Consider the following 26,311-nt stretch of genomic DNA (forward strand, 5'->3'; position numbering starts at 1 on the left):
CAAACACATCTTGCCTCAATATCATTCAGGACACACAATTTAAGCTCATCTGACATCTTTTTGTTACTAGCATCTTTTCACAATTACCAGCAATATTTTTGAAAATTTCCTCAAAATTTCTATAATGTACAAAGTGATAACAGTAGAGCACTCAGAATGATGAATCCCTCTCAATATACTAACCCATCTCTCTGGGTTACTCTTAGTCCAAACTGAAGCAACAGTATTTTCAACAGTTTGCAAATGCACAAGCTACCTAGATTGCCTCAGGATGCAATTATACTATGCCGATGGACATAAATAATTAAACTCATTCCTGATGGAAACAAAGAATAGCAAACTAATTGTATAGAATTCTCTGTGCCAACAATTACCTACCTCTGGATAGAAAGAGCAACTTTCTCTTCACCACTACACTGAGTCCAATGCTAATGTAGCCTCCTGATATAGCTAACTGCAACAAACAGGGTGTGCCCTGTTTAAGAGGGCAAAGCAAAACAAAATTGCTAATAAATCAAGCATAATGGGTGTTGGTAGAAGTTACCCTGAACGTCCTTTCTATCTATGCTGCGAGAGAGCCCAGGATGGGTTGACTCCTTCCTATGACATCATTTAGCTGAGTCTGTACTAAGATATAAAAGCCAGCCCCCGGGGAGAGACCCCAGCTTTGGCGAAGACTGAAAGGTGTCTCTGAAAGCACAAATGAACACAGAAATATGACTTACCCTCACCGGACGAATCAAGGGAGGGGCTGGGCTCTCTCACAGCATAGACAGAAAGGGCGTTCAGGGTAACTTCTACCAACGCCCATTCTCCTCCATGCTGCATCGAGAGCCCAGGATGGGACATACCAAAGCTTGCATGTCCACGGGTGGGTCCTCGTCCGGCTCATCACACCAACTGTTGAACCACTCGTTGAAGCACCCGTCTGCTGAAGGCTGCAGTTGTCGAGGCAAAGACATCCAGACGGTAATATCTGATGAAAGGAAAAAGAGATGTCCATGTGGCCGCACGACAGATCTCCTCCAAGGGTGCTTGGGTCGCCCAGGCAGCCGAAGTGGCCACGTTTCTGGTAGAGTGCACTGTCAGACCTCGAGGAACCGGAAGGGCTGCAGCTTTGTAGGCCTGCTCAATGCAAGATCTGACCCACCTGCTAACAGTAGGAGAAGAGGCCTTGTGCCCCAAGTGAGAAGGGAAAAGGAAACAAAATGGCTTCAGACTTCCTGAAGGAGGAAGTGCGCTTAATGTATATTCTAAGAGCCCTACCTATGTCTAGCAAGTGCCACTGCTGCTCTAAGTCATGGTGCGGGAGGGGGCAGAAGCCAGGCAACATAATGTCCTGGGACCTGTGAAACAGGTGTTAACCCTTGGAATAAATGAGGGGTCCAGACTGAGGACAACCCTATCATCATGAAAGGAACAAAGGTCCTGTCTGATGGAAAGAGCAGCGAGCTCGGATACCCACCTGGCTGAAGTGATGGAAACGGGGAACACTACCCTCAGAGTCAGGAAACGGAGAGACAATGTTCTAAGGGGTTCAAAAGGAGGCTTTGTAAGGGCATAAAGGACCACATGAAGATCCCAGGAAGGATACCTGTGAACCACCGGAGGGTGCAGGTTGGAAGCCCCTATTGAAAACCTCCTGACTGAAGGGTGATGGGATAAGGAAGGAAGCGAGCCCCATGAAAGAACTGAGGAGAGGGGCTCAACCTGCCTGCGTAAGGTGTTGGGGGCCAAACCTTTCTCGAGATCATGCTGATGAAATCTAAGAACCTCTGCCAACTGGGCTAAAGCGGGAGAGAGAGACCCTCCCTAAGGCACCATCAGGAAGGGCCTTCCAGGTGGCATCATAGATATGCCTTGTGGGAAGTTTGCGAGATGCCAGGATAGTGATGATGACCCTTTCAGGAAGATCAGCCACCTCTAGCCACTGCCGCTCAAGTGCCACATGGTCAGCTTGAGCCACTGGGGCTCTGGGTGGAGCAGAATCCCCTGATGAAGGGAGATTAGATGGGCTGGGATCCTCCAAGGAGAAGCCACCGATAGGTTGACCAGGTCCGCAAACCAGGGCCTCCTTGGCCAATAGGGTGCCAGGAGGAGGAGCTCCGCTTGTTCCTCCAACATCTTCCGAATTACTACCGGAATGATGGGAGCAGGGGGAAAGGCATAGAGGAGACTTTTGGGCCACCTGCACCAAAGGGCATTGGTCCCCTCTGCTCCCCGGCAAGGAAACCTGGTGAAGAATCTGATGACCTGGGCAATTTGAGGAGTGGAGAAGATCCACCTCCGGCATTCCGAATCTGAGGGAAAGGTCCCTGAATAGAGAAGGAGGAATAGACCATTCTGCCTGGTCGACTAGGCTCCTGCTGAGCCAGTCAGCCTGGGAGGTGTTGATCCCGGAGAAGTGGTCCGCCAAAATCAACAACAGGTGTTGCCCTGCCCATAACCCCAACCGTAGAGCCTCTCCCATGAGGGCTTTGGACCTTGTCTCCCCCCGCCGGTTGACATGAGCCATGGCGGCCATGTTGTCCATAAGGACTAAAACATGAGAGCCGGTCATGAGTGCCTGAAATGCTTGAGAGCTAGAAAAATGGCTCTGAGCTCTAGCCAATTTATGGGAAAGGCCTGTTCTGACCTGGACCAAGGTCCTGAGCTATCTGGCCCTGCATATGGGATCCCCAACCCAGGAGGCTGGCATCGGTGGTTATCACTAGCCTGTCTGGGACTCTGAAAAGGAGTCCCTTCCAGATTAACGGGGACACCACCAATTGAGAGATCTCTGGATTTGTGGCGGGAGCGGGACCTTGATGGATGAGTGGCTGGTTCCTGCTCGTTGGCAGGGAAGCAGGAACCATTAGAGTGGACAGGAGTGGAAAAATCTGTGGCTCTGGAGATATGACAGGGTAATTTGCAGATCCCATTGGGCTGCATGGATGAAGGAGGACAGAATCAAAATGTTGTCCAAGTAGCATTGGATCCTCACTGGAACAGAAAGCAGAGATGCCATCAATGCTGCCAGAACCTTCGTGAAGACCCTTGAAGCCGATGAGAGGCCGAAGGGAAGTGCTCAATACTGGTAATGGGTATTCTGATAACAGAAACGGAAAAACTGGGGATGATGAGGCCCAATGGGGATGTGGAGGTAAGCCTCCATGAGATCAGTGGAAGAGAGGAGATCGTCCTCCCGAACGCTCTCTAAAATAGAATGCAGAGTCTGCATTTTAAATCGCCTGTATTTTACAAATTGGTTGAGAAATTTTAGATCCAGGATGGTTCACTACCCCCGCTGAGGCTTTGGGAACGATGAAAGGCAAGAATAAAGCCCACATCCCCATTGAGAGGGGGGAACAGGTTTGAATAGCTCGGATTTCAAGAAGGAGTTGAATGGCCTGATTCATGAGGTCTTGCCTTGAAATGTCCCGAGAGACAGGACAGATTTTTAAAAATTGTTTTTTTTGGGGGGTGCATTAGGAAGTCCAATTGTAATCCTGACCTAATAGTGCTGAGCACGCAGGCATCCGCCATTGACTCCTCCCATTTGGAGGCAAAGAAGGCTAGGTGACCTCCGATGGGTGGGGAGAATGAGGGATTACTTAGAGTGACGGCAGGAACGACCCCCACCCTCCCGAAAGGGCTGTTTACCAGTATAAGGAGCTGGGCGATAGTCAGCTCTCTTCCCAGAGGAAGAGAGAATTTTATGTTTATCTCTGGTTTCGATGAGATAAGGTTCCAGAGCATTGCCAAAAAGCTTATCGCCCATGAATGGAACTGAAACCAGCTTCCATTTATGGCGTGACTCCGCCTGCCAATTTCTGAGCCATAACAGTCTTCTTGCTGTTACTGAATATGCCATGGCCCTAGATGCAAATTTGGAGGAATTGAGAGTGGCATCTGCAGTGAATTCCGCTGCTGCGATAATCTTATTAAGGCCTAGATGAGACCGAAGGTCAGATGTAGGCAATCTAATCTGGAGTTGGTGCAGCCACTGTATGGATGCACGTGAGAGTGCCAGAAAATGGGAACAAGGCCAGAACCAGAATGTCAACAGAAGGCACTGCCAGGGAATTGTCCAGGGCTGCGCTGACGTTGTAGAAACGCTTATCCAGAAAAGATGGGCGAGGATCTGCCGAAGGGGAAGCGCATTGTTTCTTGACCATGTCCAGGCTTGGAGAAGAATGAGTCCCCTGGCTAGAGAGAATTCCTTGTGGCTCGGGAGCCACTTCCTCTGGCGACAGTTTGGCAGTGACCAAGGCCATGCTGAGTAATGGCCTGAAGAGAGAAGGATTGAAGACCAATGCAGAGGATGTCTGCTCTGGGCGAGAGTCCTCTTCCTCTGAAGATTTTGGTCAAAGGTCTCGCCCTCTTCACATTCTGAATGAGAGGAGTAACTCTTCAGATGGTGAAGCCCTTCCCTCCTCATCAACCTCCTCCCATTCTGGTAGAGAAGAATGGACCCTGAGGTCCTGGGGCCTGTGTAAATCAGGGTGATGAGGCAACTTATAGATTGAGAAGGGAGAAGGGCCTGAACCCTTTCTGGAGGTCAAAGGATTTGCTTGAAGCCTTTAGCCAATCCATGCCTAATGGCCAAAGAGACAACATCTTGGATATCCCCTGGTCTATGCTCAAAGGTAGGGGCAGAAGGCTGAAGGCCCGCTGCTGTGGGAGTGAAGGTGGCTTCAGGCCTAGATTGAGGAGAGGTTCGAGGCCTGGAGGGAGGGGGAGGAGCATAGGGCCCAGAAGCCTGTTGGAAATAAGGTCCAGATCTGCTTAGATCCCGAGGATCTGATTGTACCGCAAGAGCCTCAGGAGACCAGGATGGAGGATGGAAAGGCTCATAGATAACTTCTCCTCCCCTGGGAGGACTTGGCTAGGGTCCACAGGTATCACCTGAAACATGCTGTAGTTGCACTCCCTTCTGTTGAATAGTTCTGTTGAACTGCCTCTCTAGGGCTGCATGTCTGCGCTTCTCTGCCCTCAACTCAGCCTGAGTTGCCTTCTTAGGGGCTAGAGTCTTAGCTCTGATTTTAGCAGCCATCTCCCTCTGGACTGATTGGGTGCGTTGCCTACAACTTTTTCTCTTATTGGCTTAAGAGACTGTTCCACTGGGCAGGGGGAACTCTGCCTGACCCTTATCTTTCTCCATTTGAAGAATAAAGGCTCTTACGATGGAAATAAACTGTTTGTAAATTTTTTGTATTAAGCCCCTTAGGGTATAAATTGGCCCCCGGGCTTACAAAATGGCTGCTCACCTCGTGGTGGAAGGCTTCAATCCAAGATGGCCGCTGACTAGAGGAAACAGGCTCCAAGATCGAAGAATCGCTCCTTAGGCTATAAAGAGCTCCGAGTGAAGTCAGCAAAGGAAAGGGAAGCCGCTGGCCACACGATCAGCTGGCTGACGCTGGTATCGGTTTGCCGATCGCTTTTTACGACCACTCCAAACCGCAGGCATGGGGGAGGTCTACAGACGCTGCCCAACTTGCCTGAACAGCGCTCTGGCAACGCTGCTCCCAACCTTGCAGGAGAGAGAGAGAGCCCTGCTCTCCTGGAAGAGCAGCTGCCCAGATCCTGGGGGCTGCTTGAAACGAGGAAAAACGGCACCGAAGATCGCTGGTGAGTGCTATCTAACAGAAGCTTTCAGAGACACAGCTACTGACTGAAAGGAGCTGAGTCAAAAGCTGGGGTCTCTTCCGGGGGCTGGCTTTGATATCTTAGTACAGACTCAGCTAAATGACGTCATAGGAAGGACTCAACCCATCCTGGGCTCTCGATGCAGCATGGAAGAGCATGTAACAATACAGTAAGTACAGGTAGTCCTTGATTTACAAACATTGATTTAGTGACTGTTCAAAATTACAGTGGCACTGAAAAAGTGATTTATGACTGATCCTCGTACTTATGTACACTAAGATCTTATGTTTGTATGTATGTTGAATGTTTGTATGTACACTGAGAGCTTATGCACCAGAGACAAATTCCTTGTTTGTCCAATCACACTTGGCCAGTAAAGAATTGAATTCTATCCTATTCCTATTATTCCTATTCCATTCCATTCCATTCCAATTCTTATTCTATTCTTTTTCTTTTCCATTCCATTCCATTCCTTGCACTTATGGTATCTGTAGTATCCCCACTGTCAAATGATCAAAATTGGGTGCTTGGCAACCAACCATGTATTTCTGATGGTTGCAACATCCTGGGATTATGTATTTGCCATTTGTGACTTTCCCAGCCTGCTTCTGACAAATTCAGTGGGGGGCAGCTGAACTAACTTAACAACTTCAATGATTGGCTTAACAAACATGGCAAAAAAGTCATAAAATCGGGCATGACTCATTCAATAACCGCCTTACTTAGCAATGAAATTCTGATCCCAGTTGGGGTTGTAAAATTTATGCTGTCAAGATCCGCATAAAATATATTGAAAGACACCCAACCCTTAGAAATCCAAATGAATCAGATGAAGAGGTCCTGGGCACACAAATATAAGGCAAAGTTATTATACAAGGAGTGTTTCAACAGTAGATTTTTTTCCCACATATAGTGCTTTTATAACAGAATCCTCAAGCCTCACTGCAGTTCAGTCAGCATGCATTAGACTTGCTCAGAAAACAGAGTAATTTGAAAACAATAGTAACTCTTGAGTATAGTAGACCATTTACTCCCTTGAAACTCTTCCCTGCCATTTGGTAGTTCTGTGGCTTGTAGATTTTTCATATTGTACTCTGCGTACTTCATGGACCTGGAGCTTGTGCCAGAGAATCTAAACCTGAGATCTGGAACTTCTTTGATCCTCAGGATGGGGTCTGCATGGTGGCTGCCAGAGCTATTCATCCCCTTCCTCAAAACAAACGAGCCAACAAATGAGACCATGGCAGGAAGCTGAATCTGGTTCAAGCAATAGGTTTTAGACATACAGGCAGTCCTCGAGTTATGACCACAACCGAGCCCAAAATTTATGTTGCTGAGTGAAACATTTGTTAAGTGAGTTTGCCCCCTTTTACGACTTTTCCTGCTGCCGTTGTTAAGTGAATCATTACATTTGTTAGTAACATGGTTGTTAAGTGACTCTGGCTTCCCCATTGATTTTTGCTCGTCAGAAGGTCACAAAAGGGGATCATGTGACTGAGGGACACTGCAACTGTCATAAATATGAGACAGTTGCCAGGCGTCTGAATTTGGATTATGTGACTATGAGGATGCTGCAACGGTTGTGTGAAAAACGGTCATAACGGTCATTTTCAGTGCTGTTGTAACTTTGAAAGGTCACTAAATGAACTGTTGTAAGTCGAGGACTACTTGTACTCACCTATCAAACTGAACATGTTCTTTCCTGCCATGCTTTTCCACTCAGAAAAAAAGAAAGACTTGTTAAGAAGACACTGGTTATAGGGAGACTCAAGCAAAAGGAGAAAGGAACTACGGTACTTTTTCCTATGTCTAAGGGAGGAGTCCCATATAGGTAGCCCTTCATTTACAACCACCTGTTTTATGACTATTCAAAGCTATGATGGCACTAAAAAGTTGCTTATGACTATTTTTCACGATGATTGCAGCACCCCTGTGGTCACGTGATCAAAATTCGGATGCTTGGCAACTGGTTCATATTTGTGAGGGTTGCAATCTCCCACATTCGTGTGAGCCCATTTTACAATCTTCTGACAAAGTCAATGGGGAACCCACATTAAGGTTATTGTCTTTTTTTTTTTTTACTGTGAGCACACTGGCCCACATTAAAAATGAAGTTCTGTTGCCTGCTCTCAAGAGAAAGTATATATCTATCCAAACACATACTTAGCACACATATACACATGCTATATACATACATACCTGCACCCATACATATACATACATACATAAATCAATGTCCATTCTGAATACATAGCAGAAAGAGGAAACTTGAGAGTTCACAAGGTTGATGCTATACGGAACAAATATAGATGTTCTGCTTCAGATATCACAAAGCCTCCTCCCAGAAGGTAACAAGGAAAACAGGCTGTGAAGAGGATGTGTAGTGTCCCAAACAATCCTGTGGACTCTGCTCAAGTATCACTTATATGCTATGTTCCAGATAGAAGGAAGTGAACTACCAATGATATTTTCTGCCCTCCTCACTTCTCTCTGCACTGTCTTCCTGTCTGAAGCAGGAATGCAACGTGACAGGATGCTCTCGACTGTCTCTCTGTAGAAAGTAGTAAGGACAGAGAAAGGAAGACAGACTTCTCAAGCGACGCAGAAAATGCAGGCGCTGCTGTGCCTGCTTCACCAGTCTCTCACTGTTGAGTGAACAAGCTAGTTTACTCATTAGCTGTGCACTCAGAAACTTGATGCTGATAACCACCTCCACAGGTGAATCATTAATATGCAGAGGTGTGTGGCTGTGCCTGCCTTTTCTGAAATTGACAATGATCTCTTTAGTTTTTCCTACATTTAAAATGAGGGGTTGTTTTTTTTGTTACACCAGTTCACTAAACCCTCTACCTCACTTAACAAACAAGTTACTAATTTTTAAAAATGCAATGATTCACTTAACAACTGTGACAAGAAAGGTCATGCAATGGAACAAAACTCACTTAACAACTGTCTCACTCAGCAACAGAAATTTTGGACTCTCAATGGTGAGTCAAGGACTACCTGTTATCACTCTTTTCCTAACTCCAATATTTTTCTGGGCAAATTCAAAGGGATGAAACTAAGCTTGGACTTCATTGCAAGCAGTTTCTAGATTAGTGAATTTCTTTTACCAAACAAATAGTACTGCCATTTAAAAGAAGCAACTGAATTAGTAACACAAGAGGAATGTGATTCTTCGTTCATTATTAATAGAACTCCTTAAAAATATTTAAATCGAGATCTGAAGATAGGAACTACTTTAAGTTGAGCCTAATTATATGTGGATTTTCCAGAGTCCTTTTTAAAAATTCAGTTTTTTTCAGCTGTAGAGTCTCCCATCTAACCACTGACTGGCTCTTACCCTATTTAATTGGGGGGCTGGATCAGCCAAGTCCAACTGAGCACTGCTGCTTGCTAGAGTAAAACAAAATCTACTTTTGCTAACCAGGAGCATAAAGAGGAAGCATGAGAACTGTGCTATTACAGGTATTAAATAAGCAATGGAAAAACCCACTAAATCATGTACAACTTTATTTCAAATATATAGTTTATACTTCAGGGAGGTTGTTTTTAGGAATAAAAGGAGGATTTGATGCAGGGGTGATTGATTATGCAAGCAATCCTGTTTGAACTGCTGTGAGCTGGATTGATTCAATTCATAGCAGAATCCCCATCCACTGCTGCTATCTTTTCTCTCTGCTTACAAGGACAACAACAAATTATGAGGAAAGGCTAGAGTGTCAAGGCTGTACAGAAATTGGGAGAGGCCTGACCTGGGGAGAAATTGTACTCTGCAGGCAAGAATCCTTAAGAGTACCATTTTCCATCATAAGAGAGGCTTGGTTCTGATGCTTGCTATAATTGCCCTATCCTTCTTATCCAAAATTATTTTTCCTTCTGTTCTTTTTTTCTGTTCTTTTTTCTTTTTGCTGAAGAACATGCAGTAGTAGGCAAGGTTGGTCTGACACTGCATATTTTGAACATGAAAATTAGTGTTTCATTACGTCTTGCCAATCTCTATTATCAAAATGTCTAAGTGTTGTATCCAAGCACTATGGCAGGGTGGTCACAAACATGCACTACTGTTACACGAAGCTCCAGGCTATCAATTTTGAGAAATCAATTTTTTTTTCTGTAGTCAAGAAGATGGAAGAGTGAAGTCTCTTTCATCTTTAATTTATATGTGATTCTGAAAGTAACAGAAGCTAAAAGAAGTTAGGAGAGTTAGCCCAATCAGCTGCTCTGGATTTTCTTTTTTTTCATCCAAGATAACGCCCTAATAAAGAATATTAGTTTTGAGATATAGACGTATGTTCAATACAGAGCCCTTTTCAAAAATAAATGAGCTGAGATTAACTCAAACAGGAAGCAAAATTAGAAAGAGGGCAATATGGCTGGACTCCCATGGAATTCCTTTTTCATGCAGACAGGCTGTCTCGAATAGCTTCTAAATCAATAACTTTGTAAACAAGCCTCCATTTAGGAACAGTTCTAGTTTTCATCTCTTCATTTGAATAAAGAAGAAACTGAGAACAACAGCAATTGACACACTAGAAATGTTTCTCATGAAACTGGAAGAATTCATTATTGTTGCCCAATTCAAAGGTTTTAAAAACCTTCAAAGATACTCCAAGTTATTTTGCTGTTATAAACAATACACAAAACATAATTTTATCTCCACTCATTACTGTCTTCTGCTTTTTCTGTTATTCTTCCTGCTGCATTGAATGAACTAGAGACAATAAGGCATTATGAAGATCATACCCCATTCTATGCAAAATTAGCTAAGAATTTTCTTCAGCTACAAAAACAAATAGCCTGAGAGCAGGTCTAGAAAGTAGCAGAGAAACCATTAGGGAAAGAAAAAGGAACATTTAATATTCCTTTCCTTGCCTTTCACTTCTTCACAGCAATTTCTGATTCTACAGAGAGATTACCATTATTGGCTTTAGAATACAAGACCTATAAACGTAAAATATTTTTTGTTGTCCCTTTGAGTCAGTGACTGCTTGAACAAGTCTCTGCGATCTTCTTGGCAAGGTTTTTCAGAAATGGTTTCCCTTGCCTCTTTTCTAGTCTGTGAGAGAGTGACTGGCCCAAGATGGCCCAGTTGGCTTTATGCCTGAAGCAAGACTCATTGTCTCCCAGTGTCTACTTTGATGCCTAGAGTAACAAAAGAAGTATCATAATTTAGACACAGAGGAAATCTAATCTATTATTATATTATATACAGTATATAAAAGCAAGCCATTTCCTCTATTGGTCCTTCATTGTCATAAACACAATTTTCCATTTTAATTTTGGGCTCCAATAAGTCGATAACAGCAAGGACACTCTTATTATGAGTTTTATAGTGTCCAACAGCCAACAGAAACCATGTAGAAATTGTAAATAACAACTATCTCCAATAGTTGACAGACTGTTTCTTTTGGGACCTACATCAAAGATTCACTTGATTGAACCAAGAATATAGTCTACAGCAAGGGAAGAAATGCCAAGATCAGATTTCATGGCAGAGTTTTGTTCTTGAATGCTCTTTGAGTCTCTGGTAAGGCTACCACATCCTAGTAAATGCCAGATAAAATGTGTACTATGTATGTATGTATGTATGAATGAATGAATGTGAGAACTAAACACAAGACAGGTCTCAAAAAATGCTCCTTTGGGGACATCAGCTTTCTATAGACAACTACCTTAGTATCTCTCTCTTGAAGTGGAAAATATGCTCTTCGCTGTCCAATACTGGGCATTTCCAGCTTCCTTCCAATGTTCATAAGGATTAAAAGAAAGAAAAAAAGGCACTCACTAGGCTTATAAATATTTGACAATTATTGCAATACAAGAATAAGACCTAAACTTTTATTCACCTCTCAATCCTTTATTTACTTAGGCATTAAGACTTTTATTTCAGAAGTACTTGCTTCTGAGTAAAGATGCTTTAATCTGTAGAACTGAATTTCTTTTCCCTACTATAAAGTATAATTCACACAAAAAAATTATTTAATTCTTCTTTCAGGGATTATAGTCTTAAATACACTACATCCTGAGTCAAATATCTATCATAGGTAATATCATGAAATAGTGCTGTTCTTAGAAAGATCCCATAATTTTCTCTCAGCCATTATCCTCTTTTGCTTAGAACATCTGGGGTTTTTAATTGTACAGTCCACAATATACGATATGATGTGATATGATGTGATGTGATATATATATACATATATGTTTTCTTAAGTTTTCGCGGGTACTTACATGTATGGTATTCAGCTTTGTTCGGGTATTTTCCCATGTCATTATAGTTGTGCTTTTAAAGTTGTGTGTGTATATGTGTGTGTGTGTGTGTGTGTGTGTGTGTGTGTGTATAATTTTTATCCCACCTTTCTATAAGTAACTCAAGGTAGCAAGCATACATAATATGCCTTTCTCCTATTTTCCCCCATAGCAACAGCCCTGTGAGGTGGGTTGGACTGAGAGAGAGTGACAGGCCCAAAGTCACCCAGCCAGCTTCCTATATATCAAGAAGCCAAATTTCCCTTTACTGGAATTTACTACGCAATATAGATATAATTAAGAACTTGACTTTCCAGATAAAATCTCAACTTAGCCATACCAATTCCCTTACACAATTGCTATTATGGATTACTAAGGATTATATAAGTGGGGGGGAGGGCTCTATTCAATCATGTCTGATTCTCAGGAACTGTTTTCTTGGCAAGGTTTTTCAGAAGTGGTTTGCCCTTGCCTCCTCGTTAGGACTGAGAAAAAGTGACTAGCCCAAGGTCAGCCAGCCACTTCATGCCCAAGGTTGGACTAGAATTCACAGTCTCCTGGTTTAACCCTTGATGCCTTAACCACTACACCAAAGCAGCTCTCAAGGATTGTGGTATTTAAATAATAATTATAATAACAGTAACATTCTCTTTAGCCCCAAAATGTTTATGGAAAATTATAGGCTAATTTTATTTTTCTTAGCACACGAAGACTGATTTAACTTTGAAAATACCAGCAGGGGCATGCATAAGTGCACCATCATGCCTACCGTCCCTGTCCTATTGTCCCCATTTATTCGTACCTATTTCCTGTATTCTTACTCATGTTTATACTTATATTTATTATTTTGTAAGCAATTGACAAATGAAAAAAATAAATAAATAAAATAAACAATATCCGTACAAATAAACTTCCTTTTAACCTTTACCAGACAATGCTCAGCTCAACATACAATGGCAATGCTTCTATCTCCTGAATGAGGGTTTGTGTGTATGTTTCAGTCATGACTGGTAAGCAATAAACAGACAGATCCCCGTCCATACATCCCAAAGGTACAAAGAAGTACAGACATCATTGTCCCCCAAAGAAAGCAAAGGTCTGCTGATCTTCCACTACAAATTTTCCCATGGTTGTTTGTGTTCTTAAAAAATGCCTCTCTGTATTTTCTGCCTTGGGCTAAACAAAGCACAGGACAGATTGAAAGCCACTTGTAAATATTGAAAAGTACATTGGGGAATTTTTTTTCTTTAGTTAGTCTCTCCTCCATTGTAGCCTAAAGCTCAGTTGTTCTCCAAGATAAATGGTGTTTCCTACCACCTCCTTCTCAAATGTAACAAGATTTCAGTTGCAATTTTTTATTCCTTTAGCATGCAACACCTCAGCCTGAAAGTTACCTGGAAACATCTAAAACCTGTGAACAAAATACAATACATATACATTTTAAACCCAAGCCCGGTAATATTTTTATTAAGGCCAACGCAAAATCAGGATGATTACAACTGTTTCCTAAAAGTTAAGCAACGGAAAACTATATTTTCTTAACTTTCTTATACTTAATATGATGTCTGTTCAATTTCCTTTTTGTCATTCTTCATCTAAAGGTCCATTTCTAGAAGTAACAAAATTCATTCAATCATCGCTATATATTTATCGATTAGCAAAATTATGGATCAAGAAATTAACAAGGCAATAAATAAACATGGATTTGATTTAAGGAGAATAAAGAGTTTTCTTGGGATGCAGAAAACCACATGAAACCCAAGAGGCTAAACAAATATGGCACTCTGAAATCCTGAGTCCCAGGTTAGGATGGGATCAATTCCCAAATATATAAGAACCTTTTGCGAACTGCCTACTTGAAACATAGGGAAGAGGCAAAATTTCAAATATGAATCCACTTCACTCCTAGAATGCACTCTTGATTCAGGTTACATGAAAGAAAAATTCAAATCACCACAAGAATGCCATCACACAATAAATAGCAATACCCAGGACTACGGAAGTATGCTTGCTGTTCACATATTCACTTAAATACAGATTTAAAAATATGTTTTTAATGCAGAAGGTATTTTCTTTCTTAAACAAAACGCAGCGATTGTCCTAGCTTGGAATACCATTTTCAATGAAGACACAAAGGTTTAGATTACTTTCAGTCTCCAATTTAACCTTTGTCACTAAATAGCCTTTTACAGATACTGTCTTTTCTTCTTATTGTTGCACCCTAAGTAGAATAAAAAAAATGAAGAGTGAGGGAAAAAAGAATTACTCATACCCAAAATGTTAGTTTAAGATGTTATTTTAAACAATCATTTGAAAATAAATCACATAAATTTGTGGGACTTATACTGGACTCTTAATCTAGTTCAGACTGGATACTCTTTTCCTCCCTTTTAATCAACCAGCACTCGATGCAACTCTTTTCTTTGCAATTTACATTCACCTAGAGGGGCTCATTTTAATTAGTGTTAACAGGAATATTACAATAGTGCCTAATTAAGATCTCTATTAAGAATCCAAAAATGCAAACTTAATTGGGAGATGGTTGTAGAGAAAAAATGATGAAAGTTTTACATTTTAATAGATGTAATTATTAATGGGTATATTCAATTAAAATCAGCCATTCAGGTATTTTTGAAAACAAAAAAGGAGGGAAAGAGCAAATCTTCAAAGAGGCGCATTCTTGTAAGAACTGCCTGCTGTTTAGGATGAATATTAGTAGTTTCAGAATATGAAGATAAATGCACCAGTTGCCATTATTTACCTAATAATTTATTTAGTCATCTGCAGCACCAGAAATATATATATAGTCCTACCCTCATTTAAATGTTTGAAAGTATATGCTATGAGTGTCTGAAGAGTTTTCAGTGGCCCTGAAACAATTTGTTCTGCCTCTTATCTAAAACTGCACTTACACACACAAACACACCCCTTGTCTGCTTTTCTTTTCAAAGGTATCATACCCTTAAGAATTACACTCCCCACACACATTTAATACGTATAATGCTCTTGTACTTGATTTCTTTTTCCCAAATCCCAGAAAGAAAACCCCACTAATATTCCTAATAGTCCTATCCTCAGTTTTCCACCTTTGAATGACAATCAAAGAATGATGATTTTTGAGATTCAGATGTGAACGCTCCATTTCGGTCTCCAATTGATCACTGAAAAGAATTTTAAATCCAGCACAGCTTGAACATTTCCCAGTTATCCTCAGTCCTGAAGTCCAGAGGAAAAGACAGGTGCTTTTTAAGTCATACCTTTTTTTAAGTCATACCTTTTTGTTCTGTGCAAAAGGTCTAGCCTAGAATTGCAGGCACCTACTTCAAACACATTACGCCAAGCCTTTTCTCTGGAAAAGGCTCCAGTGCTTGGAAAGGTGGAAGGAAAGGGAGGAAGAGGATGATTAATTAATAGCAAAGTGGATGCATTCGGGTGCCATGGTAATGAGTGCACTATTGGGAGACTTGAAAAGATTAGGGATAGATCATTAAGGAAAAAAATCTATCTATACTAGGTGACTAAGATATAAAATGATTTGATGGCACACAATCAATCAATCAACCAACTGTATGGTATTACTTTAATCCCTGCTTTACTTAAGATAAAGCATTGAGTTTAAGGCCGAGTTGAAAGTTGAATCCATCTCTCATCGGAGCTATCACTCTCTTGTCTGAATTCAGAGGGAGAGTGCACACTACACACACAGAAGACCAAGGTTCAATCCTTGGCATCCCAGATAAAGCAGAAAAACTCTGCTTGAAACCTTGGCGCTGTCAGTTCATAAATATGTCAGCAATCTAACTCAATAGAAAGCCTCTGATGTTCCGATGCCCACATCCAAGGTAATTGTCTTCCTGCAGTCTCTCTTTTATATTTGTATCAATCAGTTCAAAACATCTTGATTTTCATCAGCTGATTTATATGAATGAGAGTTCCTCTTTCCCACATCCCATTAAAGAAAAAGAAATGTAATGACAATGCTGCGCCTAAATCTCCTTTCTCATTTAGTGCTTACAAACTGTATCTAACAAAGCCGAAAGAACAGAGTCTGCTAACTCCTGTATTATATCAAACTGGTAAAAGGCAGAGGTGATGGGGAAAGGAAGGGGAGAGAAGGGAAAACAAAAGCTAAGGTATGAATTTGAACAATACAGTAACCTTCAAGCCCTGCTCTTATTTGCTTTTGTGGGTTGGCACTTTCTCAAGTTATCTCTTATTTCCTTAGGAGCTACTTTGCTTCAGACTGATTCTATAATTCTAAGGGAAGCTCTTACTGCGAGCTCCCTGCTGAGGTGTAATAATGTGTGTGTGATAACATAAGAGGAAGGGAGGGTGGAGAGCACCATTGGGTAATAAATCCCCTCTCCCCTTCCAGTCTCTGGCAATTCAGCTTGGGATGGTGAAGCTGATCTCGCTCACAGAGATTAGCTCTGTATTGTTATTCTGCACAGCAACCCAACTTCTCTGGGAAGGCTGCAGAAGAAACAATAAAGAGAAGGAAGGATTTGGCTATGCGCTGCTCCCACCCTCCACTCTTTGGAGCCCATAAAAGAGCAGGAGGGTAGAAAGAGGAGGGCAGAAGAAGGAGTGACAACGCCATCATCCTCTTCGCTATCTTGACAGTTTCTACCCAGAGATTTTTAATTAAGAAAGTGTCGGTCCCCAGAACTCAAAACGCAGGTTTTCGGCTTCAGAAGCATCCCGACCTCCCGCTACCCTAGACCGCCGAATGAAATAAACCCAGATCTCTATATTCTCTCCCCGCACAATCTCGGCAGGAAAAGTTCCCTGGGCAGTCCTAAACCTGGGCCAGATTGCTCAGGAGCCAGCCCTTCTCCAGAGTTCAATGACACGCGTTTCCAAGAGCGCCGCGCCGCGCGGCCACCCTAGTTTCCAAGAGGACTGCAGGGGCAGGAGGTCAAATGTCGCGTCCTCGGGCATCCGGAACGCTCCACGCCGCTCCGAAACCCCCCTCCCCGCCCGTCTGTTGCCTTTGAAGAGGAAGAGGGCACCCGCTTTGGGGGGGGGGGGAGAGGACAAGCTGCGGGGCTCATCTCCCCGCCTCACAAGGATCGGAGGGTTCGCCTCGCAGCCCGCCTCTCGGAGCGCGCTTGCTCGCTCGCTCGCTCGCCATAGCTTGGGGGCGGGGGGAAACGAGGGGGTTTAAGCCAAGCGTCTGAACGCCTCCCCGCAAGAAATGAATCATCTCCTCGAGCCAGGCTCCGGAGCAGCCTCGCACCACCAGAAGCATCAGGAGGGGTAGCAGCGGCTGGCGTTGGCAGAGCCCCCTGCCTCCGCCCGCCCTCGCGCGCCAGGATTTTCCTTGTGGCGCGCAGATTCCGCCTCCCCACCCCACTCCAGCCCGAATAGTGCGCGCGCCTCCCCACCCCCTCCCCACCCACCCCCACCCGCTGCACCTGAAGAGGGGGAGAGCCAAACAGAGCTTCACACACACCCCGCCCCGGCTTCTTTCCCACGCAAAGCCCCTTAAAGCAGAGGACAAGCCCGGCCGGCTCCTTTGCCGGAAGCTCCCGGGCAGCCCTCGAGGGTGACTCACGCGGTCTCAGTAGTCCCTGCGATGGGGGCAGGCAAGCGCAGGAGCTCCAAGTCCCTTCGCACTGAGCGACATCCCAGGGGCTGCCCAGCGTCAGAAGAAGGAGGCGGTGGCGACGGCGACCGAGCGCGTGGAGCAAGGCCGGGAAAGACGGGGAAGACGAGCCTCTCCTGCGCTCGGCTCCGGCTTGGCAGGCTGGCAGAACATGCGGCTGCGCCCGAGCCGCCTATAGCCCGGAGCGAGCGAGCAAGCGAGAAGAAGGAACGCGCGAACCCGCCCCCATCGCGGGGGAGGGGGAGCCCCGAAGAGGCCACGTGCGGCAGCACCTGCGGACGCCTCCCAGCCAGTCCCCCGCCACAAACTTGCGCAGCGGAGGATAAGGCTCCCCGAGCAACCCCTCGCCCTTCTTTGGATGTATCAATTCGGGGGCCCTTCCACTTCCCTATCGACACCCAGAGACACCTATGCTTCCTGCAAAGTGAAAATTCCGCCCGGGTCTCCCAAATCCCCTATTCCATCACCGGTACCTGAGGTGGTAAGTACTTAAGACGCTGGGAAAGCCTAATCCGAGTTGCTTCTCTGAGCGGGCTGCAGGCACCGGATGGTTCTCAGAGTTGTATCAAGTAGGGCCCTTGGCAGAAATCCCGTTATATATGATGCATGAATCCAAGTCCTGGGCTTTCCATCCCAAAGAGGTTCACTTGCCAGCCATTCGGTCTCCTGATCAACACATCAGACTTCCTAAGTATCTCCCATCACTTCACCTGAACATGCACCTGCTCTATTCTGCCTTCCCCAAAAGCTGCTCAAGCAGAAACCAGTCAACAAACATTCTATTTGCAACACACCAATCTTAAGCTGAATTTCCCCAACCATAGAAGCTAATCATGTACATTTCCCTCCATAAAAGCAGAGTAAAAGTTTAGCAATCATCTATTACTACTACTACAATATATATTAGCCATACACACACATTCCAATTTGGGACCTATCAAATATTCTCCAATCTATATAAGATAGCCATCCCTTTCAAGAAACAGTCCCCAGTAGTGCCTAAGTTTTGAATTCCTTCATAGTTGTCAGTACTGATTAAAGACACTTATTTCTGAAGAATTATGTTGTTCATTGTCTGTACTAGCCAGGTTTCATGTTTTCTGAGTAAAGGGCATGCATTCTTCTCCTTTTAAACCTAGTTCAAACACTTTCTTACATCAGCTCATCAATTCTATCTGAAAATATATTAATTCCTTTTTTCAGCAGGTTTCCAAGGATTCCTTCACCTTTCCTTGTGACAATTTTCTTAGCCTGGGGGCTTTCAACTACCTAAAGGAGTAACTGCTGCTTTATCAATCTACACTCTGAGATCATCAGCTAAAGGCTCCTGTCTTCACTCACCCCTTGTCAGAAATGAACAAACAGAGGGGTCTATGTCACTCTACGTATAGAATGCTTCTTCAGCACTGCTTCCTTTTCAGAAACAATATTATTTTATTTACTTGGCCTTTTAAAGGATTGAGATGGGATAGTCACCTCCCATATTTACCTATCCTAGCATAGTGTCTGGTTATCTGAGGGACAGCTATCTCCAATTGTTTCTGCCCACCAGATATGATCAAGCAGAGTGGATGTACTCCAAATCCCTTCAATTAAATGTTGCCATCTTGTGGGATTAAGGAAACATGCCTCCTTTGTCATGGATCCTGCCCTCGGGAACAGCATCTCCCCAGAAATATAGATAAGCGGCTCTTTTCCTTGCGCTTCCAGAAGGCCTTTAAGACATGGCTCTATTCCCAGGACTGGGGTTCATATTTTTTTCAAGGCAGATGAGAAGCTTTTAATTTTCCCAAACATTTTAAGCAGAATGTTGGTGTTTTCAAATATTTGGCTTTATCTGTGATTTTATTTTCTATTTTGTTGATATATATATATTTGTCATTTCTTATCTAATAATAACAAAGTAGTTTTCAAATAACAAAGTAAAAAAGTTCAAATGCAGCAGGACATTATTAAAACTACAGAGTAGTTACTGCCACAGAGAAGTCCACAACACTTGGTATTTATTACCTGTATTATTTAAATAGCACTAACCATAGGAAATTCACAATGAATGTCCATAAAGAATGTATTTTGGAGGGGGTGCTTGTAAGGTCTGGGCATTCCTCACAAAGAACCGTTGACTTATGGACATAATGACTACTACATGGCAGTCTCTCTTTAACTACAAGGCTATGGTTGCTTGGAATTGTGCAGTCCAAATGCAGCTGCTGCATGAGTGCTCTTGAAGGCAGGTTTTTAAAAAGGGAGTATTGATGTTTGAGAAAGACATTCAGCCATATGGTGCTCCCAGGCACATCCACATAATTTATCCAAAATGGTTATTGACCTTTCAACTAACAAGGAATTAGCTTTTGTCTCTCTTACCTGCCATCTAGTGGGTGTCTAAATTTGTGCAACTATTAGAGCTGAGATCTGACAAATCACTTTCCTGATTCTTATGTCAAATCGCACACAGCATATAGGCAGATCTTATCATTCAATAGGGTAGGAGAAGGGGGGGGAAACAGAGCTATATGTTAAAATGTTGTATCCATACCTGATTATATTCTACAATAAACATTGTAACAAGAAAACCATATTAGCACCTTTTCCAACCAACAAATTTCCAACTAACAAAAGACTCATAATTTTTAATCTATAGAGTGAGGAACTTTCTGTGCAGAGGAAACTGGGGAGCCCACAGGTTACAAAAACACTATGCCATTTTGTTATGTTCTGAGAGGGGAGTTGCTTTTAATTTCCACCATGGATAGAGGTATATTTTGTAATTACAGCTTTCTGTTTTGTGACACAGCAGCTTTTGAATGACATCCCAAAGAAGATTTGATTGGTGCTGATTCTTTTGGCACCCAATCAAAGCCTTTTGGCTAGCATATTAGCAGATGAGTCAACATCAGTCTTAAGCCCCCATGTTTTGGCAAAAGCCTGTTGACAGGAGGATGATTGGATGGTGACCACTAAATAGCCAGTCCTACTCCTATATGGGTTAAATACAGAGGTGGTATTCAGCAGGTTCTGACCAGTTCTGGAGAACCAGTAGCAGAAATTTTGAGTAGTTCAGAGAACCAGCAAATATCACCTCTGACTAGAGATTTTACAGTATCCTTCCCCTGCCACGCCCACCAAGCCATGCCCACATAACTGGTAGTAAAAAAAAAGTTGAATCATATCACTGGTTAAAGAAGATCGGTCTGCCTGGTTCAGACTGATGACTCCCACTTTAATTCATATGAAAGTTGCAGAGGAGGCTGGTTTTTCTTTTGTTTTTGTTGTTAATATCTTTTCTTTTGCATTTTTTTGTCCATTCTCTCCTTTAGTCAGAGCAGTTTGACTAGAAGAGTTTCACATCGATCTTTCAATCTCAGTTTCCTGTGTAAATTATCAGCACAAGAAGACTTAAATCAGGAACAGGACATTTGAAGTTTGTCAATAATAATAATGTGCTGTTTAAACCAAATGGTGGAGAAAACCTGAAGTGTGTGTTGTGGGTTGCCAATAATTCCTTGAGCTATTCCATACTAACTTTTGTAATATATCATCATTCTTATTAGAATGTGAATGTATTTCTGTATTTGAGCCTATTTTTCTTAATGTGCCATTTTCCAAATTCTCCTAAGATCCGTATTAGCATTTTGAAGTTATGATGTCTCAAGAGGTACCAGATACCTATTATCAATTTGCTATGGCACGATCTGCTATGCAGGATCATATATTTACATCATGACCTTGATTAAGAATTCCAATCAACTATCCAATGAATATTTAGTGTTTGAGGCTCAGTAAGTTATAACCATATCACCATAAGGAAGGTGGCTAAGAAAACACAATGAGTAGTCATCAATACTCAATCATTGACCTCTCTTTTGAAGGTTATGTTGTTATGTAGCCATGTTTATCTGGAAGCGAGTCCTATTTAATTAAGAATATTTATTGTTGTTTTCAAAACACATGAAAGACTTAGGTGATGTATTCAAATTACTATATATGCATGCAGATAAGCTGAGAACTTTACACCTAAAATACACCCCCCAAAATTGGGTTTGGCTTATCCTCAAATGGGCTTATCGATGAGTATATATGGTAAATGTATCAGATATCAAGCCATCTCACTCTGTGTGTCAACCCTTTGATGCAGCCCACACTAGGAAACCAAAGACATGAATGCCAATACTGTGGGGTTCAGGCCCAGAAATGATATAGCGAAGTACAATTGAGTTCAGTACTTGTAGTGCTTACACCTAATGGACAGAATCTTGCCAAAGTAGAGCTACAACTTTCTAGCCTACTATTCCTGAGGAATTATAGGGCATGGATACCCTGAATCTCTTCTCCCCTCCAGTTCAGGACCATGCACTTTCTCAATCTGGGTCTCTCTGGAAAAAGTCTATGTTGCCAAAACTCTCCCTCACTACTTCTTCAGGAGCACATTCCATCACATCTACTACTTTTATTATAAGGTTAGAGCAGGAGAATCTTTGCAAAGTCTGAATGCATCTCCTTCTCCCCTTATCTACAAGAAAACTGAGGAGGGCCAACCTGAGATGCTTTCTCAAATTATATTTCTGCTTTAGAATCAAATTTATTTTATCATGCCAGATCTCTGATTCTACAGTTACCCGTACACAATATACAGTATTTCCAGTAGCAGTTGCTTTTCAAGGTTCTGAAAAGAAAGGGGAAGTCCAGAAATACGTTTAAATAAGTTTAATATTTTGTCTGTGTTCCTGATTTTGAGCTGCTGAAAGCTTTTCGAATGTAGAGTTGTTACTCAACAAGATTCTTTTCTTTCTCCAGCCACCGTAACCATTATGACCATTAGAAAAGTTTTAGGATTTTCTGGAGAATATTTAAAATTCTGTTGCATGTATTTTGGGACATCCCCAAAAATATCTTACTCAGATTCATACCCTTTGTCCTCTCTAGCTTTGGGGAAGGCCTTTTTCCCAGTTATGCTATTTGAAAACCTTTCCACTGAAGAAGACTTTGTGCAAATGTGCATGTATGCTTTGCCACTAAATTTGCCCTACAGGATTGTAAGGTAATAGGGGAAGAAGAAAGGAGAAGAGAATATTTTAAGAGTGTTATGACATGGCCAACCTGGCGTGGCCTTTTTAAAACAAAGGGGAGAATTTGGTAGAAGTACATGGGAAGAGATTGGTTAAAAAGGGGGGGGGAGTTTCCTTTCTCCTCAAGAGTCTCTGATTAACAAATTGGAATCTCCAAGAAGGCGAAAAATTCAAAGTAATTAATTGCAGCAGAGAAACAGTTGCTGTGGGAAACTTCTATTTCTTAGAAATAGGAAAAACATATGGTCAGGAATTTGTGCTGTTTTTCCCCCTTTTTAAATTTCAGTTTGCAATGTTATACCTCATATTCTTTATGGCTCTGTAACACTTATGGAAATGTTTAATGTCAGCCTTCCATCAAATATCAGGCTATACTCATGAAGATTGTTTTTTTTTTTTTTAATTTAGAAACATTCTGTGCTCTCCTGTAATATCTGTAACCTTTCTTCCAGGAGAGGAGATTTGGAACCTCTAGGCTTCCACTCTGCAGGACTCGGCAATTAGCTAAAAAGACATATGATGAAGCGTGAAAAGGATCAAACTACAAAAATCTGAGTAAACATTTAGGGAGGAATAAAAAAAAAGAACAAGGACAAGAGTGTTTATCTACAAGCTAAAGCATTCCAAATATATGGCACCATATCTAGCCAATAAGATAAAAATATTGGCCTTGAGATTTGAAATATCATTATATGTGCACTCGCATTTATAAACAAAAATGAATAAATACAGTAAGAAAAAGAAACCCCAATAAAAGTAACCCGATATTGGTGAGTTAAGGTTAGTAGGAAAAGATCAAACTGAAGGGGTTTTCAATGAGAAATGGGGAGGCTAGAAAAGGAGGGAGCAATCTGGTCTGGCAAGAATTTAAAAAAAAAAACAAGAGCTTAATTACTAAGAAACAAACCTGTGTTTAAAGAATTGCAGGGCAGCAATATGTGTAGCATAATGTTTAGGCAAAGGATTTGGCTAATGTATGTAGTTAACCAGATATAATGGCTTATATGTAACATTAAGTCATAATGGATGGGTGGGATTATATATCATGCTAAGCCAGAAACAAGCATCTCATTGACATTTTATTTATTTATTTTATTAAACTTTTATGCCACCCATTTCCCCTTTAAGGTGATTCTGGATCAGGTATGAGTAAATTCATGAAGTGCATTTTTCTGGATTCTGCCCTTCCTACCGGTTTAAAATACAACTACTCAAATATTTTCTCAGTCAAACTGAAAAAAATTATGTCAGCTATCTCTCGTGTCAGAAGTCCTAAAGTCACCTAATCCAGGAAAATGTGATTTCTGGGATTATTTCTGCCACATAATAATAGTTCAGCTACAGATCTTTTATCTAGAAAGAGAGTCTAGAGTCTAGAACAGAGCAACCACCAGCATTTCAAGCTGCTACCCAACTGCTTCGATGCATTGGGGCACTTTCTCAGTTTGTAACTGGAGTTGGCTCTGCATTACATCCTACAACACCTTGAATCTCCAAATACCTACGCAAGGGCCCTCTTGGTAGACTTCAGTTCAGCATTCAATACCATCATTCCAGACACTCTTCTAAGTAAATTAAACCAACTAGCGGTACCTGAGCACACTTGTAAGTGGATCATAAGCTTTCCTAGGAAGCAGCAGGTGAAGCTAGGCAGAATCACATCCGATACCTGTACAATCAGCACAGCCCCCCACAAGGCTGTGTGCTATCTCCTCTTCTCCCTATATACCAATGACTGCATCTCAAACGATCCATCTGTTAAAATACTGAAGTTTGCTGATGACACAACAGTGATTTGTCTCATTTGAGACAATGATGAATCTGCATACAGACAGGAGTTTATATAACTTGCCTCGTGGTATAACCAGAACAATCTGGAACTGAACACACTCAAAACCGTAGAAATGGTGGTAGACTTTAGAAGAAACCCTCCCATACTACCACCTCTTACAATACTAGACAACACAGTATCAACGGTAGAGACCTTCAAATTTCTAGATTCTACTACATCACGTGACCTAAAATGGACACCTAACATCAAAAACGTCATCAAAAAAGCACAACAAAGAATGTTCTTTCTGCACCAACTCAGAAAGCTCAAACTGCCCAAGAAGCTACTGATTCAGTTCTACAGAGGAATTATTGAGTCTATCATCTGCACCTCTATAACCATCTGGTTTGGTTCTGCAACCCAACAGGACAGACACAGACTTCAGAGGATAATTAGGATTGCAGAAAAAACAATTACTACTCACCTGCCTTCAATTGAGGACCTGTATACTGCATGAGTCAAAAAGAAGGCTGTGAAAATATTTACAGACCCCTCACATCCCGGACTGTTTCAACTCCTTCCCTCAAAACGACGCTATAGAGCACTGCATACCAGAACAACTAGACACAAGAACAGTTTTTCCCCAAAAGCCATCACTCTGCTAAACAAATAATCCCTCAACACTGTTCAACTATTTACAAAGTGTACACTACTATTACTCTTCATCTTCTCACCACTCCTTATCACCCATCCCCTCCCACTTGACTGTTTCCTAGTATGATTTGATTGTTGATTGTACCCTATGACTATCATTAAGTGTTGTACGTTTCTTAATGAATGTACCTTTTCTTTATGTATACTGAGAGTATACAAATTCCTTGTGTGTCCAATCACACTTGGCCAATAAAGCTATTCTATTCTATTCTATTCTATTCTATTCTATTCTATTCTATTCTATTCTATTCTATTCTATTCCAGTGCAAAACTGCTACTTAGCAGCATGGATTCCTTATGAGAAGGTCACCATTACAGGACAGCAATGAGTATAACACAAAGAGTTTTAGATTTGGGTTTTTAAAAAATGAAATACACTTTATCTAAAAACTGATTTTCATCTCAAATATACTAATCATACAATAACAGCTTTCTAGGAAAGAAGGGGAAAATGTGATTTCTGGGATTATTTCTGCCACATAATAATAGTTCAGCTACAGATCTTTTATCTAGAAAGAGGGTATAGAGTCTAGAACAGAGCAACCACCAGCATTTCAAGCTGCTACCCAACTGCTTCGATGCATTGGGGCACTTTCTCAGTTCATAACTGGATCCAGACCATTTTGGGTACTAGATCTTTCTTTTATAAGCTGCTCTCACATCAGACCACATCCCACTTTGCTCTGTTTTAGGAAAGTTCTGGTGACAGGCTAGAATAACCCAAGCTCTTGATATAATTTCTTCCTAACAATTGAAACACATTTATGTATCATATTTCTACAATACTGTATTGCAATACTGAATTAATTATGTTATCATATTCACACACATTTGCCTATTAAGCAGACACTCTTCATGTTTTTCAACTCATGGAAATGATTCTATGCAGTATACTTGCCAATTTCTGAAGGTCGGACTTTTTGCTTCTTTTATACTTTGACTGAAGTCATATATATATGTGTATATGTATATGTATATATATGTATATATGTATATATATGTATATATATATATATATATATATATATATATATATATATATATATATATATATATATATATATATATATATATATATATATATACAACCTGATCTTGGCAGTTATTCTGCTGATTTCAAAGAAAGAACCAATAACCAAAGATCCACATACACACCATACATGAGAACCTCAGAAAACAAATATATATATATATATATATATATATATATATATATATATATATATATATATATATATATATATGTGTGTGTGTGTGTGTGTGTGTGTGTGT

General features: G+C 41.6%; 1 protein-coding gene across 4 annotated transcripts in view; it reads right to left on the reverse strand.

The window, feature by feature from the left end:
* Positions 1 to 17,628, reverse strand: part of RBFOX3 (RNA binding fox-1 homolog 3) — a 460,997-nt gene extending 443,369 nt beyond the window's left edge. For 3 of the 4 annotated variants that reach the window (XM_087955954.1, XM_087955946.1, XM_087955947.1), the window contains exon 1: positions 17,435 to 17,628. The gene's annotated coding sequence lies outside the window, so the exon portion shown is untranslated. The remainder of the gene's footprint in view (positions 1 to 17,434) is intronic. The other variant, XM_087955953.1, reaches the window with a different exon arrangement.
* Between the last annotated feature and the right edge of the window lie 8,683 nt (positions 17,629 to 26,311).

This window comes from Notechis scutatus, chromosome 2 (genome assembly GCF_049901735.1).
Source record: "Notechis scutatus isolate UNSWTSFEM ecotype Mainland chromosome 2, rNotScu1.2, whole genome shotgun sequence".
Taxonomy (NCBI): domain Eukaryota; kingdom Metazoa; phylum Chordata; class Lepidosauria; order Squamata; family Elapidae; genus Notechis; species Notechis scutatus.